Source organism: Lissotriton vulgaris, chromosome 6 (genome assembly GCF_964263255.1).
Source record: "Lissotriton vulgaris chromosome 6, aLisVul1.2, whole genome shotgun sequence".
NCBI lineage: Eukaryota > Metazoa > Chordata > Amphibia > Caudata > Salamandridae > Lissotriton > Lissotriton vulgaris.
The window spans coordinates 1,874,610,204-1,874,626,822 of NC_141694.1; positions in this window are offsets into that span (position 1 = coordinate 1,874,610,204).

Here is a 16,619-nt window from a genome sequence, read left to right on the forward strand (position 1 = left end):
GTCCTGTCCCGCAGCTGCTGGGCTCTGCTGAGCATGTCTGGCAGAGTGCGGTCTCCCCTTTTCGAGCCTCCTCTCCCGGTCATCGTGGCTGCTGCAGTGGGCAAGGCTCAGGGCCGGCTGCCGTAGATGCGTCCAGTCGCTCGTGGGCACCAGATGTGGCGATTCTGCCGAAGACAAGGGTGCTGCGTCACAAGCGACAAAATGGCGGCTCAGGCCGGGGCGAGACAGTCGTGGTTCCGACCAGGGTGGCAATCGGGGGCCAAAGTCAGGGTCTCTCAGTAGTGCACCCCTTGGGAAATTAGTTCAGGAGCCAAAGTGAAAGTAGGCACCCGCCCGCTAAAGGCACGGGTGGAGGTCGCCAGCTCCAGCACCTCAGGGATAAGATGGCGGCAGGGCGGGTCCCGGGACAGCGACCCGGGCCGGCGAGACCGCCGGCGACCCCCGAGGCACAATAAGTAAGGAAAGTCCGCAGCCAGTGTCTCACAGTGTCACCGGCGGGTCCGCCCAGGTCGGCTGCTGCGTAGATGCCTCCGTTCCTCGCCACCAGGTCCGGGGTCCACGCCGCACCATGCACCGTCGTCGGTAGCGAAGGGCCAAAGCGCCAGCTAAAGTCCAGGATCAGCCGTGTATCGGTGACACCGGTCAAGTAGGCTTCGGCCGGAGGGCGCTGTTATTCTTCGGAGCACGTCGGGCCCGATCTCTCGGGATCGCCAGCTTTCAGCACCAGGCCCAGCCGAGGTGCCTGGACAGCACTGCAATTCGCTCCGCCTCCCAGGCTCTCCTCCGTGCCCCGATCTTTGAGCAAACTTTCGGGGTACTTCCTCCGGGGCGATAGGAGTTAAAGTAGTATCAATATGTGCACCAGGAACTCCGGCACAGTCCCCTCACCCGCAAAGCAGCTGCGGGGGGAGAGAAGCACAGAAATCGGGGCTCGAGCTGAGCCGGGCCGGAGGAGCTACGGGAGGGAGCGTCCGCTCACCCCGCCATCTTGGCCACGCCCCCATCCCTGCTGCTTTAAAAGTAAAAGCGCGCTAGGCGCGCTGAATGTACACAAAGCACGTGGTAATTAAAATAGGAGAAACTCAATAAATAAAATAGTACATGTACTGTGTAACAACCAAGTAAAGGGGTCAGTAGCCATGGGAGGTGACAAATGACGACATGGCTGTACTAAGAAGGGACTAATGAGCGTGTTTAGGAATCATAAGACAGCATTTACGAAGGACAAAGACACAAGTCAATGAAAAATATGGGCAGGAGAGTGGACGGGGCTTCTCTACCGTACTGAACTTACCACAGATCATCCACAGAGAAGCACTTGCTCGCTGACTCAGGCTCGACCTAAAAATACAAGCAGGGAATTTCATATCTGACGCTTAAATTAATAGTGGGCCACCACACCACTACACCCGCACGCAGGAAGCAACATTAAGGCTTAGGACATGGTAGATTAAAAGCACACACTGGACCCATGCTTCATTGAGTGGAATAGCACCCCAATCCTCCACCAAGCGCCCCCACACAAAGTGATTAAATGCATCTGATTAAGGAAACTCACCCATAGAGCTAAACTCTAGTGGACGCAAACAGTATAATTTAGTTAGCCAGCTCACACCTCCCACAGCATAGCGTAACAAGGAAAAATGAAATCTTCTCCTATCTTATCAGAATGGCTGCTGCAGCAGAAACCAGCAGTCTTATACAAAAGAAAAAGGGGCCTCAGCACATAAAGAACTACAAGCTCTGGAATGGAAAATGCACATAAATTAACAGAAGTGAGGTGGGGTGGATGGAGATTTATGGGAGGCTACTCTCTCATGTTGGAGAAAGCGAAGAAAGTGTTGAATAGGTGAAGGTCTTTTGGCAATGAAAAATTACTGACCGGCCTCTCTGGCCGTGTCCTCATCCACGTGACTCATCATGCATGCTCAGAAGTTGAGGTAATGTGTAAATCTCATCTCTTTGACAATGCTGGTAGTTGGAATGGAGTTGTCAATCTTCACTGAAACACAGAGAACAGGTACATCATTAGGTTAAGTGCCTGTGTGCTCTCTCTTTTCTTTCTCTCACACAAGCACACTAGGGGCATATTTACAAAGAAGTGGCAAAGTGCAGCATCAGCCTTCATGGCTTAACGCACCACTCCGTCACTTCAGAAACGCAGGTCTGCACCATATTTTCAACAATATAGTCCAGCCCTGCGTTTCCCCCTGCTCTGGCACTAAACTTAGCAGCCAAGCCCCAACGCAGGCACCCTTGCACCTTAGGGCAAGAGTGTCTGCTTTGAAGGGAAGATTGTTTATGTTCTGTAAGGTCTCCCTTCCTGCACATAAACAATCTTTAAATGGCAATTTGCTATTTCTATGTGTGCTGCACAACGCAGCACACCAAGTAAATACTTTTTAGTCTTGGGTAGTTTTGGACCGCATTTCGTTACAAAGGACTTAGTTTGATTGATTTTTAGTCCTAAACTTCTCATAAAACTATTAAAAGTGTATAGTAAAATCTGCAGACAATTTGCAGTTCGTGCAATAAGAACGGCATCATCTGCTTAAAGCAGCACAGGAATTTCTCTCTCTTTGATCTTTGGCAGGTCCCTCTTAGTCATTATCAGGTGCTCACCCAGAGAGTTAATACAAATTAGAAAGAGAAAAGGTGCCAGGACATAGCCCTGTCTAACCCCGGTAATTGCTGGAAAGTCTTAAGATAAATCTCTTTTCTCTTTACTGACCGTACGCTGGATGTAGCATGTTCATGTAGCCTATTGAGTAGGGAGATTATTGCACTGTTAAAACTTACTTGGAACATTATGGACCACAGCTTTGGGTGGGCTGCCATGTCAATGGTATATGTTAGGTAATGAATACAAGATGGACACATCCTTTATTTTGCCTTAGTATAATTTTGGACAATCAGGGAGAGATTTGATGATTGTTCAAAGGTGCTTAGCCCTGGACAGAATCGAAATTGTAGGGTTGAGAGCCCACATGACTCTGTAGCACAGCTTCCCAATTTTGCCAGTAGTACCCTTCCTAGGATCTTAACTGTGCTATCTAGGAGACATGTTGGGAGATAGCAGTGAGGCTGACTCTTATCTCCTTTTTTGAATATAGGGATGACGACAGCCTCCTGCCAGGTCTTAATCTTGATAGTGTAGTTGATGTCACAGCCTCTTGGAAGTAAACGTAAGCCTAATGTCAATGACATGTACCTGCAGTCAGCCATTTTGAAGAGTTTACCAGCTTATGTGTGTGGTCCAGCTTTTAGTCACTGCCATTTTCGGAGTAGGTATCAGCACTAACGCAGCTGATGTAAACAATGTGGCGGGGCCATCCTGGAAGCAGGCAATCATCATTCAAGCTCAAACTCTGAAAACACCATCATTTGGTTTGGAATTAAGTGAATGCGCATGTGCCTCTATTAAGCTTAAATAGTACACCATCGCCTGATTTAATTTTCTTTAAAGCTCTCCTTTTGGAACACACTCTGGTTTATGGGTGTACACTCTCTTCCCGTCTAAGGAATACACCATGCTGATGTGCACATCATGTAATCTGCTTTGGTAATGTATGCTTTTTGATTACGTGAGGGTGAATTATCCCATTTAGTTTTCTTCATTTTTCTTCTGCCAGTGCATCAACTCCTTAATCTTGTTTTTGAAAACACTACATGTAATTGGCCTAGTACTCGCTGTGCTGCATTAATTTTGTCCTACCCTTGTGGAGCCTTGTTTTGAATTTTCCTCTGGTAGGACACTTCAGGGGTGCTTATCATTTTATTCAGTGGTGGTCATTTAGTTCACTTTTCGCAAGAGCAAACACAGTTTATTTGACATATTATATTCTTAGCAGTGTTTATATCCATATTCGGTATAGTAAGCAATATTGTATATTTTAACACTCTTGTTATTAACAAAATGTGTACCATGCAAGTGTTTAACCCTCCACCTGCTCTTTTATACAAATATACAATACAATACAAACGATTACAACATGGTTGTTACAACGACTGCGTTGTTATAATGCATACCATTACATTGCTATTCATTTCTACGACTTGCTGTAAGGGTGCGCTGGATTTAGGAATAGTAAAATTTACTATTCCAACTCCACCGTGCGCACCAGCAGGGTAGGTGCTGAAATAGTAAATTATAATGTTCCGTAGTTTAGAGTGCCCCCTTACAGTAAGTTGTAGAAACAACTTGCAATGTAATGGTTAGCACTGTAACAACGCGGTCATTGTAACAGCCGCGTTGTAATCACATGTGTTGTAATACATGCAATTTAAACACTGATTCCACACCCCATGTGAGCCACCTGTCAGGTATGACATCTGATTTGATGCATTTGAGACTCATCATGGGGCAATTGGAGCTCTAAAACTTGCTGCAGAGAGGAAGACATGTTTGCTTCTTCATTCATTGTTATTTGAAGGGAGGTCTGTATTCAAACATTTACCAGAGTTACCTCAACAGGATGCTGAAGATGCCGATGTATATCAATCAATCAATCAATCAAAGACATTTATAGAGCGCACTACCTACCCGTAGGGTCTCGAGGCGCTTGGGGGGTGGGGTGCCGCTACTGCTCGAACAGCCAGGTCTTGTACTTCTTCCTGAAGGAGAGGTGGTCTTGGGTCAGGCGCAGGTCGGCCGGGAGGGAGTTCCAGGTCTTGGAGGCCAGGTAGGAGAAGGACCTTCCTCCTGTGGTGGCTCTGCGGATGCGTGGGACGGTGGCGAGGGCGTGGCTGGCAGATCGGAGGTGGCGTTTGGGAGCGTAGAAGTTGATGCGGTTGTTGAGGTAGCTCGGGCCTTGATCGTGGAGAGCTTTGTGTGCGTGGGTAAGGAGGCGGAAGGTGATTCTCTTGTTGACCAGGAGCCAGTGTAGGTCTCTTAGGTGTCCGGAGATGTGGCTGTGTCGTGGGATGTCGAGGATGAGTCTGGCTGAGGCGTTCTGGATGCGCTGGAGTCTCTTCTGGATCTTGGCGGTGGTTCCGGCGTAGAGTGCGTTGCCGTAGTCCAGTCGGCTGGTGACGAGGGCCTGGGTGACGGTCTTCCTGGTCTCTGTGGGGATCCACCAGAAGATCTTCCGCAGCATGCGCAGGATGTTGAAGCACGACGTGGAGACGGCGTTGACTTGCCTGGTCATGGAGAGGGAGGAGTCCAGGATGAAACCCAGGTTGCGTGCGTGGTCCGTCGGTTTGGGTGTGGTGCCCAGGGCGGGGGGCCACCAGGAGTCGTCCCAGGCAGAGGGCGAGGAGCCCAGGATGAGGACCTCCGTCTTATCTGAGTTCAGTTTCAGGCGGCTCGTCGTCATCCACTCGGTTACCTCTTTCATCCCTTCGTGCAGGTTGGCTCTGGCGGCGGCGGGGTCGTTGGTCAGGGAGAGGATCAGCTGGGTGTCGTCGGCGTAGGAGATTATGTTGAGGTTGTGTTGGCGTGCGATGGCCGCGAGGGGGCTCATGTAGACGTTGAAGAGAGTAGGGCTCAGCGAGGATCCTTGAGGGACGCCGCAGATGACTTCGGTGGCCTCTGACTTTTCGGTGGTAGGCGGACTCTTTGTGTTCTTCCGTCGAGGAAGGAGACGATCCATTCCAGTGCCTTCTCCTGGATTCCGACGTTGCTGAGGCGCTGCACTAGGGTGCGGTGGCAGACCGTGTCGAAAGCCGCGGAGAGGTCTAGGAGGATGAGGGCCGCTGTTTCTCCATTGTCCATCAGGGCTCGGATGTCGTCAGTGGCGGCGATGAGGGCGGTCTCGGTGCTGTGGTTGGCACAGAATCCGGACTGCGATGGGTCGAGGGATCCATTCGTCTCGAGGAAGGCGGCCAGCTGTTTGTTGACGGTCTTTTCGATGACTTTGGCTGGAAACGGAAGAAGAGAGATGGGGCGGTAATTCTTGAGTTCGGTGGGGTCTGCTGTAGGTTTCTTGAGTAGAGCGCTGAGTTCGGCGTGCTTCCAGCTCTCGGGGAAGGTGGCGGTGTCGAATGAGGTGTTGATGATGTCCCGCAGGTGGGGTGCGATGACAGCGTCGGCTTTGTTGAAGACGTGGTGAGGACAGGGGTCGGTCGGAGATCCGGAGTGGACGGAGTTCATCATGTGGACGGTGTCTTCGGTGTTGACCGGGGTCCAGGCGCGGAGGGTGGTGGTGGGTGGCGTTGCTGCGGTCGTGGCGCGCGTCGGTTGGGTGCTGAAGCTGTTGTCTATGTCCGCGATCTTGTTGTGGAAGTAGGAGGCGAGGGAGTTGCAGAGGTCTTGCGATGGGGTGATGTCGTTGTTTCCGGCGTTGGGGTTGGAGAGCTCTTTCACGATGTTGAAGAGTTCCTTGCAGTTGTGTGCGTTGTCGTCCAGTCAGTTCTTGAAAGCCGTTTTCTTGGCGGTGCGGATCAGTTGGTGGTGTTTCCGGGTGGCGAGCTTGAGGGTGGTCCTGTTGTCCGGCGTGGGTTCCTTTCTCCAGGCTTTCTCGAGGGCTCGGCAGTTCTTCTTGGAGCTCTTGAGTTAGTCAGTGAACCATGGGGCTCTCTTATTGCCGGGTCTGCTGGGCGGGATCCTCAGAGGGGCGAGTTCGTCTGCGCATTTGCTGATCCACTTCGAGAGGTTGTCGGCGGCCTGGCTGGGGTTCGCTGAGCTGGCCGGAGGGTGCTGGCTCAGGGAAGCGACGAGCTGGTCTGCTGTGATCTTGTTCCAGCTTCTTCGGGCAACCTGTTGCTGGTGGTGGTGGATCGTCGTTCTTCTGAAGGTGAAGTGGATGCATCTGTGGTCCGTCCAGTGGAGTTCTGTGGCGTGGCTGAAGGCGATGTCTTTGCTGGATGAGAAGATGGCGTTGAGTGTGTGTCCGGCGAGGTGGGTGTGGGTGGACACCAGCTGCTTGAGTCCAAGGTTGGCGAGGTTGTCGAGTAGGGTGCTGGTGTTGCAGTCGTTGTTGTTCTCAAGGTGGAAGTTGAAGTCCCCCAGGAGGATGTAGTCCGCGGAGGGGAGGGCGTGCGGGCTGACGAAGTCGGCGATGTCCTCGCTGAATTGAGTGCGTGGTCCCGGAGGTCGGTAGATCAGGGTGCCTCTGAGGGTGGTCTTCGGGTCGGTGTGGATCTGGAAATGCAGGTGTTCTGCGGAGGGTGGGGTGTTGTCGGTGCTGGTCGTGATGCGGATGGTGTTCTTGTGGATGATGGCGATGCCTCCTCCCACCTGGTTGGCGTTGCGGTCCCTCCGGGTGATCTTGTAGCCTTCTGGGATGGCGATGGCGATGTCGGGCGCTGAGGAGGCGTTCATCCAGGTCTCTGTGATGAAGGCAACGTCAGGGGCTGTGACGTCTAGGAGGTTCCAGAGTTCGATGGCGTGTCTGTGGACGGAGCGGGTGTTGAGCAGGATGCACTTGAGGTGGTTGCTGCTGGTGTTCGGCTTGGCAGGTGCTGGTGTCGGGCAGGTCCGGATGCAGGTGAACTTGCAGGTGTTGCAGCTGAAGGGTCCGTGGACGCGTCATGGGGTGGCTCTGCAGCATCCCGGGAATCGTCCGGTGTTGAGTGCGGTGAGGGTGGCGGCTGTGTACGTCAGGCGGGTCGCTCAGGGTCCTCGCGGGCCAGGGGTCCTGGCACTGGGCGCGGTCCAGGCGCGGACGGGCATAGACGGGCTTACCTTTGGCGCGCCTTCGGCGCACAATTGGCGCGCCCGCTGCGCGTGACCGCTGCGCGTTCGCACGGTCGCCATATAAGGCGAAGTGCGCGGGTGGGCGGAGCAGCTGGGGGGCGGGAGCGGGGAGGGTACAGAAGGGAAAAAAGGGGCGGGGTTAGCGGCGGTGGCGGGAAGCGGGGAGGGAGAGCGGAGGGTGGCGAGACAGCGGGCAAACAGGAAGGAAAACCACAATTACGGGTACAGAATCAAAAAAAAACAGGCACAAAGGAAGGAAAAGACAAAACAATGAAAAACAGTCAAGAGAAACCGGCAGGCGCTCACGGACCACGCCGCTCGAAGGAGGGGGCGTGGTCAGCGGCAGCGAGGCAGGCAGCGAGGCAGTCGAGGCAAGGGGGCACACGCAGCAGCTGGTGGCCGTGCGGCGCGGGGGTGTCCTACAAGTAGGTCACACTCACCTGCGTCGCACGGTCGCCATATAAGGCCAAGTGCGCGGGTGGGCGGAGCAGCTGGGGGGCGGGAGCGGGGAGGGTACAGAAGGGAAAAAAGGGGCGGGGTTAGCGGCGGTGGCGGGAAGCGGGGAGGGAGAGCGGAGGGCGGCGAGACAGCGGGCAAACAGGAAGGAAAACCACAATTACGGGCACAGAATCAAAAAAAAAACAGGCACAAAGGAAGGAAAAGACAAAACAATGAAAAACAGTCAAGAGAAACCGGCAGGCGCTCACGGACCACGCCGCTCGAAGGAGGGTGCGTGGTCAGCGGCAGCGAGGCAGTCGAGGCAAGGGGGCACACGCAGCAGCTGGTGGCCGTGCGGCGCGGAGGTGTCCTACAAGTAGGTCACACTCACCTGCGTCGCACGGTCGCCATATAAGGCCAAGTGCGCGGGTGGGCGGAGCAGCTGGGGGGCGGGAGCGGGGAGGGTACAGAAGGGAAAAAAGGGGCGGGGTTAGCGGCGGTGGCGGGAAGCGGGGAGGGAGAGCGGAGGGCGGCGAGACAGCGGGCAAACAGGAAGGAAAACCACAATTACGGGCACAGAATCAAAAAAAAAAACAGGCACAGAGGAAGGAAAAGACAATACAATGAAAAACAGTCAAGAGAAACCGGCAGGCGCTCACGGACCACGCCGCTCGAAGGAGGGGGCGTGGTCAGCGGCAGCGAGGCAGGCAGCGAGGCAGTCGAGGCAAGGGGCACACGCAGCAGCTGGTGGCCGTGCGGCGCGGGGGTATCCTACAAGTAGGTAACAGTATATCAGGTAATAGTTCTTAAACTCAAGAGGAGATTTGACAAACGGCCTGGTTTAGACATAAATTCTTCAAAGATGTTGACTCATATTAAGCAGGTTGGCCGTTGATTGTAAATTCAAAGGTTTCACTAATCAGTTTATCAGAGGCCAATTTGTCTGTCATTATAAAGACAGACAAAGTAGGCAGAAAATATTGAGTATGGGAAATCCTACTTTTGAGGAGACCATCAAAGTAGCCAAGAGTATCAAGGTCCCTCATGTCTCTCTAAAGGAGCTTGATGGCAAACAACTTGAAAATATTAGTGTGGTTAGATGTAGTAAACTCAGACAGAAGTCAGGATGCAACACTGGTCCTAGAAGCTCCAAACCCACTAAGACAGATATTTCAAATCCTAACAATGCTAACGTGTTTCAAGAGAGGGTACACTCCGATTGGTAGGGGTTAGATTTCCTGCGAGAAGTGTGACAGCAACTATTGAGAAAAAATGGGGCATTTTGCGAATGTATGTTAAAAAAAACTTACAAAAAACTTGTAGCATGTGTGATGGGATTGGAGGAGGAAGTATAGGACACTGAGATGATATCTGCAGTGGGGGATGACCAGGTGTGTATTCAAGGTAGTGAGGCCTCCAATAATGAATCTATAGTGGCTGACCCATTGTCTTGTGTTGATCCAATAGCAGATTTCAGTGTGGGAGGTAAAGTTATTAAACTGTTGGTGGACATGGGTTCTAGAATCACCATGATAACACAGCAGTCTTTTGGAGAAACATGGGGTGATAGAACGTTATTGCCGCCTAGTCATTCTCTAGTCTCATATGAAGGCTTCAAGATTGAACTATTGGGTTTCATAGAAGAAGAGATGGTGTTCAAGGAAAGGAAGAGCAGAGGCAAGATTTGTGTTGTGGTTAAGGGCCTAAACATTCTGGGTTGCTTCCACCAAGAACTCTTTGGTATGATATTAAGGCCGGGTGCCAGAGAGCAGATCCTGGTTGTTGATTGCTATGATATGGATAAACTTGGAAAGAGAGTTTTCCTTCGGTATTCAGAGATGTATTGGGCAAAAGGTGTTTTTTTTATGCGCAAAATAATTATTAAGGAGAGTGCAGCCCCCATAAAACACAAACTCAGGGGTGTGCCTTTCAGTGAAGGAAGGCCTGGAAAAGGAACTCAAGAGTTTATATGACACAGGCATCATAGAACCAAACAAATCCTCCTTGTGGCTTTCTCCCTTTGTGGTGGCTCGCAAGAGGTGTGGGCCTTTACGAGTTTGTGTGGATTTGAGATACCTTAATAAGGAGATTTGGGTTGACTCTGACCCATTGCAAAAAGATTATTAATATTTTTGCCTGCAACAGAGGGGCTGACTATTTTTCTATACTTGATATGAACAGTGCCTATCATCAGATGGAGCTGCATCTGATTCACATCATCTTACTGCACTTATCTCACATCTGGGCACATTTCAATACGTCGCATCCCTTTTAGTTTGGGCTCTGGGGCCACTGTATTTCAGAGAATGATGCACAGTTTGCTCAGAGGTGTCTTGGTGTTTCAAGATGATGTTCTGATTTTTAGCCAAAGATACCATTTCCCATGATAATATCCTCCAGAGTATTGGCCATCTTTAAAAAACAAGTTGTATTTCTTTTTTTTTGTAAAATTTTTATTTTGCAAGTTGTATCATAGAAGAGAAAAGAGAGGAAAAACAGAGGAAGAGTGAGCAAGAGAGAGAGAAGAAGGAACAGGCGACAACCCGCCATGTATCCCCACACAGGGGGTGCTTTTAGAACACGTTCTCAAGAACTGCGAACGACGACTTAAACAGCGTCCAAGATTCAAGTTGCAACCTCCAGTGGTGGCGAGGTACGCTTATTGCTCCGCTGTGAATCCCAAATGTCAAGGGGAGGAGCGACTCAGGCTCGGTCACAGACCAAGGATAGGCCAAATCGTGTGTCCGTGTATGCTAATCTGTCGCAACAGAGAGATAAACATTCTCAACGTAACAACCCCCCCCCCCCCCCACCCCCCACCCTCAACCCCAGTGGTGGCGACCAACATTCATTCAAATCCTCACAACATAATCAGGTGGCTAAAATTGGAAAAGGTGGAGCGCACGGAGCGCCGAGGGGCACACTGCTGATGGCAAACCTCGGGACAGAAACCGGACCAAAGGCCCCCAGGTGAACATGAAGTTTTTAAATTTCCCCCGAAAGATATCAGAGAGCCTCTCCATACTCAAGAGGCGCCACAGACGAGCATGCCATAAGGAGATAGCCGGAGCCGTCGGGCTCTTCCAGGCAGCCGCCAGAGTCAGTTTGGCCGCGCCAAGGCACAGCCATAGAATGCGTTTATCCGCCCTCGTCTGGTATTGGAGCAATGGGTCTCTCAGCCCCAGCAGGACAAAGTCCAATGAGTCCGGGACCGGATAGCCCACCACTTCCCTGATGTGCGAGAGAATCTCAGACCAGAACGGTCGGATAGACGGGCAGTCCCACCAAATGTGGCGAAAGTCCCCCAGTTCCCCACAGCCCCGCCAACATCTATCAGAGGAAGCTGGGAAAATCCTGTGCAGTTTAGAGGGATATAAATACCAGTCGAAGATGAGCTTCATGTGTGCCTCCCTAAGATCAGTGGAATGGTTATGTGTTGTCACATCCCTCCATAGGGTCCTCCACTCAGTGTCAGTTATGTCCCGCCCCAGCGTAGCCTCCCAATGCTCCATATACCGAGGTCGGGGGGACACCGTGGTATCGAGGAGTAATTTGTATAAAAAAGAGATCGTCCCCTTCATGGTGGAAGTGTGGAGGATAAAGTCTTCAAACTTCGTCAGCGGCCTCGTGGCTGCATCCACCACCCCAGGCGATGTCGCCCAATGAAGAAGTTGAAGATGTCGAAAGCGTTCAGTGGGTAAGACACCGTAATCCCTCATACAGTTATGGAACGTAAGAGGTGTCATGCCATGGAATAAGTGGGTGAGGGACCTGCATCCACCCTCTCTCCAAGGCCCAAAGGGACCATCCGTCAGTGCTGGTGGAAAGGCTGGATTGAAGTGGATAGGAGTAAATGGGGACGGGAACGTTGTCCAACGGTCATCGCCACTAATAGCGTCCCAAACTTTCAGCACCGTGCTAGTGGGAGTGCAAATGTACGCGTTCCTGGGTCGGTCCGCCTTGGGCTTCCAAGCCAGGTCCCAAATGGACCGTCCCGCTACACTTCGTTCCATGTGTAGCCAATGCTTTTCGGATAGCTGCTGGGACCACTCTACCAGGACTCTCAATTGGGCTGCCTTATAATATAGGTGCATATCTGGAAACCCCACTCCCCCCTCCGCCCGCGAACGTCGAAGCACCGCATAGGAAAGCCGTGCCCGACCGCCCTGCCAGACGAACTTCAGCATGAGAGTCTTGAGTCGACGGAAGTAATCCACCCCTATCGGGATGGGCAGTGCTTGAAAGAGATATAAGAGTTTGGGAAGAAGGACCATCTTGATGGCATGGACCCTACCCAGCCACGAGATAAATTTGGGCTTCCACCTCTCCAGCTCCGCCCGAATCACAGCCAGCATTGGCGGGAAGTTCTCCTGGAACAGCGCGCCCAAGGTAGAGGTCAGTCGCACCCCCAGATACAACAGGGAGGAGGTCGCCCACGGGAGCGGTGTAAGCAAGCTAACCCGTTGCACCTCCGGAGGCGGAAGGTTCAGGTTCAGAATGCACGATTTGTTGAGGTTCACTCTGAAGCCAGCCACAGCCTCGAATACCGCAAGTTCCTTGTGGACGTGTGGGAGCGATAGCACCGGGTCACGGATAGAGAGCAACACATCGTCCGCGAAGAGCGAGATCTTGTGCTGTTCCCCCGTAAAGGGAAGTCCCAAGATCCGTTCATTCTCCCGGATCGCCAAGGCTAGCGGCTCTATGCTCAGGGCGAAAAGAAGCGGCGACAGCGGGCATCCCTGGCGCGTGCCGCGGGAGTGCGGGAACGGCCCCGACCTACAGCCATTAACCAGCACCCGCGAGGTAGGGCTATGGTAATTGGCCTCAAGCATTCTAATAAAGGGGGGTGTAAACCCGAAGGCCGCCAATGTACGGTGTAGGAAGCCCCAGTCCACGCGGTCAAACGCCTTTTCCGCGTCAAGTCCTATCAGCACAGCAGGAATGCGAAAACGCTCCGCCTTTTCAATCAGATGTATCACGCGGCGTAGATTGTCATGGGTCTGACGACCCTTGATGAACCCAGATTGGTCCGGGTGGATCAGGGCCGGCATCAAATCCTTCAGTCGACCGGCAAGGATAGAGGAATATAACTTGGCATCCAGGTTAAGGAGCGCTATCGGGCGATAGGAAGCACATTCGGAAGGGTCCTTCCCCGGTTTGGGGAGAATGGTGATCAGGGCCTCCGCCATAGACTCAGAGGTTCGACCTTCGGAAGCCATCGCGTTAAAGAGTGAAACCAAGAAATCGCATATTTCCGAGGCAAAAGTTTTATAGAACTGAGCTGTGTAACCGTCGGGGCCGGGCGCCTTGTGAAGCTTCAGGCCCTCGATGGCTTCCAATACCTCCTCCCTGGAAATGGGGGAAGAGAGCAAGTCGTTCCATTCCCTGGATACCTGTGGAATAGGAAGGCCCTCCAGGTACGCCTCCTGGGCTGCGGAATCCAAGGCATCCGCTGAGTAAAGGTTCGCGTAGAAGCGGCCAAAAACGGCCGCCTTGTCCGCGTCCCTATGCCGGACAGCTCCCGTGTCGTCGCGTACGCCCCCAATGTAATCCTTCTCACGCTTATCCCGGAGTTGCCGGGCTAGGTGACGCCCCACTTTGTTCCCCTGGGAGTAAGAAACCCGTCTGAGACGCAAGAGGGTATATTCAGCCCGGTTGTTATAGTGCGCCCTCAGTTTCCCCCGCACCGCCGTGAGGGGTCGAAGGGTCAATCTAGAGGGGTTCGACTTATGCGCCTGCTCCAATGTAGCTAACTCCGCCTCCAGGGCCTCCCTTTCAGTGCGTCTGAGTTTATTAAGATTCGCGTTGAGAGCGAGACACGTACCTCGAATAGAGGCCTTGCACGCATCCCACGTGGTGTATATCGACGTATCGGAGGGTGGGTTAAGAGTAAAGAAGTCTGCAAGCGCCCGCCGCAACGCAGTGCAAGAGACATCATCCCGCACCAACGCCGCAGGGAAGTACCACTTCCGCCAGCCGTCCCCCCCCACCGCCCAATGTAGCCCAAGCACCACCAGACTATGGTCAGATAGCGACAGTGGGAAAATACCAGCCAGAGTGATGTCCCCCCTGAGAGCCTGATTGACAAATATGTAATCTATGCGGGAGTATGTATGATGCACATGAGAGAAGAACGTGTAATCCCGTGTGTGTGGGTGCATGAAGCGCCAGCTATCCACTAAACCCAGGTCGCTCACCTGCTGCTGTGTAGCCCCTGAAAAGACCCCAGTGTCTGCCCTGCGTGCACCCGAGCCATCCAAATCCCTGTCCCACAGCATGTTGAAGTCCCCCAACAGTATCAAATGCCCTTCCACAAAGTCTCCCATTTTGTCCAGCAGCCCTTGCAAAAACCCATTCTGACCAGTATTCGGAGCATACACAGCCACAAACGTACACAGGCGATCATACAACAAGCCCTTCACCATGAGCCACCGGCCCTCCCTATCGCTGCTCACACCCAGTGGTTGGAATTGGAGAGAGGCCTTAAACATAAGGGCCACCCCCCTATGCTTAGAGGATGCCGAGGCCCTGTAGAGAAGAGGAAACTGTCTATGCCGGAGCCTCATTTCATCCTTCCTGGCCAGATGAGTCTCTTGTAGAGCAACTATATCTAGATGGTGGTCCAGCAAGTACTTCCAGAGCTTCTGGCGCTTCTGCGGGGAATTAAGACCCTTCACATTCCAGCTACCTATGCTAACAGGCATAAGGACAGTAGAGGAAGTCGCTCAATACCTGCCTGAGGGACAATCAGGGCGTGGAGCTGGAGCGACACCCCACACCAATCCGCCACACCCCCAAGCAGAGCTACAGCCAAACAACCCCCCTCATTACCCAGGCCAATCCGTCGGGCCCGCCAGACCCATCCTCCAGGCGTCCAAGAGCTCCGTGGACAAGCAGACATAGGGGGAACAGCATTCTCGGGACATAAAGGCAAAGGGCTCGGACTCGGCATCCCGGACCCCTCCCTCCCGCGGGAGATCCCACCCCCCTCCCCCCGAGGGACCAACCAGCATGACCTGACAAGGCAAGCAGAGAACGAACAGGTCCCAGCCCAGCTCCAGACATAGGAAGCGGCAAAGACTATCACAAGCATCAACCACACCCAGCAGTAACCTACCATGGTCGCCACCACACACCCCCCCCCTCCCAACCCCAGCCCCAACCATCCCCCCTCAACCAAAACCCCCCTAACTCCCCAGACCCAGAGCCCCCCCCGTACCCCCCCCAGCAAAAAAGGACAACAGCAATAGACAGAAAACATAGAACCTGAGTCGAACAGTCATCAGGTCCAGTAGGTCACGATCCGAGGGACTCCTTCCGGATCGATCTGGGGAAGAGGACACCAGCTCGGTAGCCCCCAGGACCACGGCCCGGTGTGTCTTCTCCAAAGTACAATAGAACTCCCGGGCCACAGGGTCAGAGCCCCTCCGACGCCATCAGTGGGAGAAGGGGTCACGCAGCTCCAGAGCTCATTTGAGAATCAGCCAAGGTGGCGGAGGCCACCGATGCAACCGCAGCATCCCTTTCCTGCACACTAGCCGTGCGATCCGGCCGGCTCCGCTCTGGGGAGGGGCCGACTCTATGCCAGGAAGAAGAGCGACGTCGCCTCCTGGACGGCGAAGAACGGCTCCCCTGGGACGGCGCCACATCCTCTAGGCCCAGCAAATCAACCGCCGCCTGCAAAGTGTTTATCTGCGCCAGCCGGTTCTGCCAGCGGAAGATGATCCGGAAGGGATGGCCCCACGAGTAAGAGATGTTGTTCTCCCTCAGGAAGGTGGTCACGGGACGGAACTCCCTCCGCTTCCGAAGGGTCGTGGCAGCCAGATCTTGGTACAGCTGTGGACGGTGGTCTCGAAACTGCAGAGATGAGATGGTCCTAGCCTGGCGCAGGATACGCTCCTTCAGTTGAAAATCGTGCACACAGACGAGGATATCAGGAGGAGGACCCCCTCCCCGTCTGGGCAGACCCACTCTATGCACCCTGTCCATCTGTATTGTCTGCACACTCTCGTCGTCCAGGATTTGCAAGAATAGGGCCTGAACATATTCACGGAGGTCCCCGGCTTCTCCTTGCCATGGCACAGCCTTGATGCGAATGTTATTCCGCCTGGAGCGGTTCTCCAAATCCTCCGTGTGGGTTTGCAGATCTAAATTTTGTTCCGTGAGGCGGATAACGTCCTGCTGCAGCTGATGCACATCGTTCGCCAAGCTGAGGTCGTGATCCTCCAGTGTCGCCACCCGCTCGCCGATCCCATCCACATCTCTCCTCACCTCCCGCAGGTCCGACGCCAGCTGTGACCTGAGTTCCGAGATGTCCTCCCTGATGGAGGAGAAGAGCTCTGTCATGAAGGCTTTAGTGGCAGGTGCCTCATCATCAGATTGCCGCGATGAGCCACTAGCTCCCGGCGAGGCCGGCTGCTGAGAGTTCTTGGGGGCTCCCTCCTTCCCCGCCCTTCCCTTGCGCAGTGAGGTGGTCATCCTGAGGGTCCGCCCCAGGCCGCAGCGTGGTGGGCCTCCACGCGCCCGGAAGTTCTTTCAACGGTGA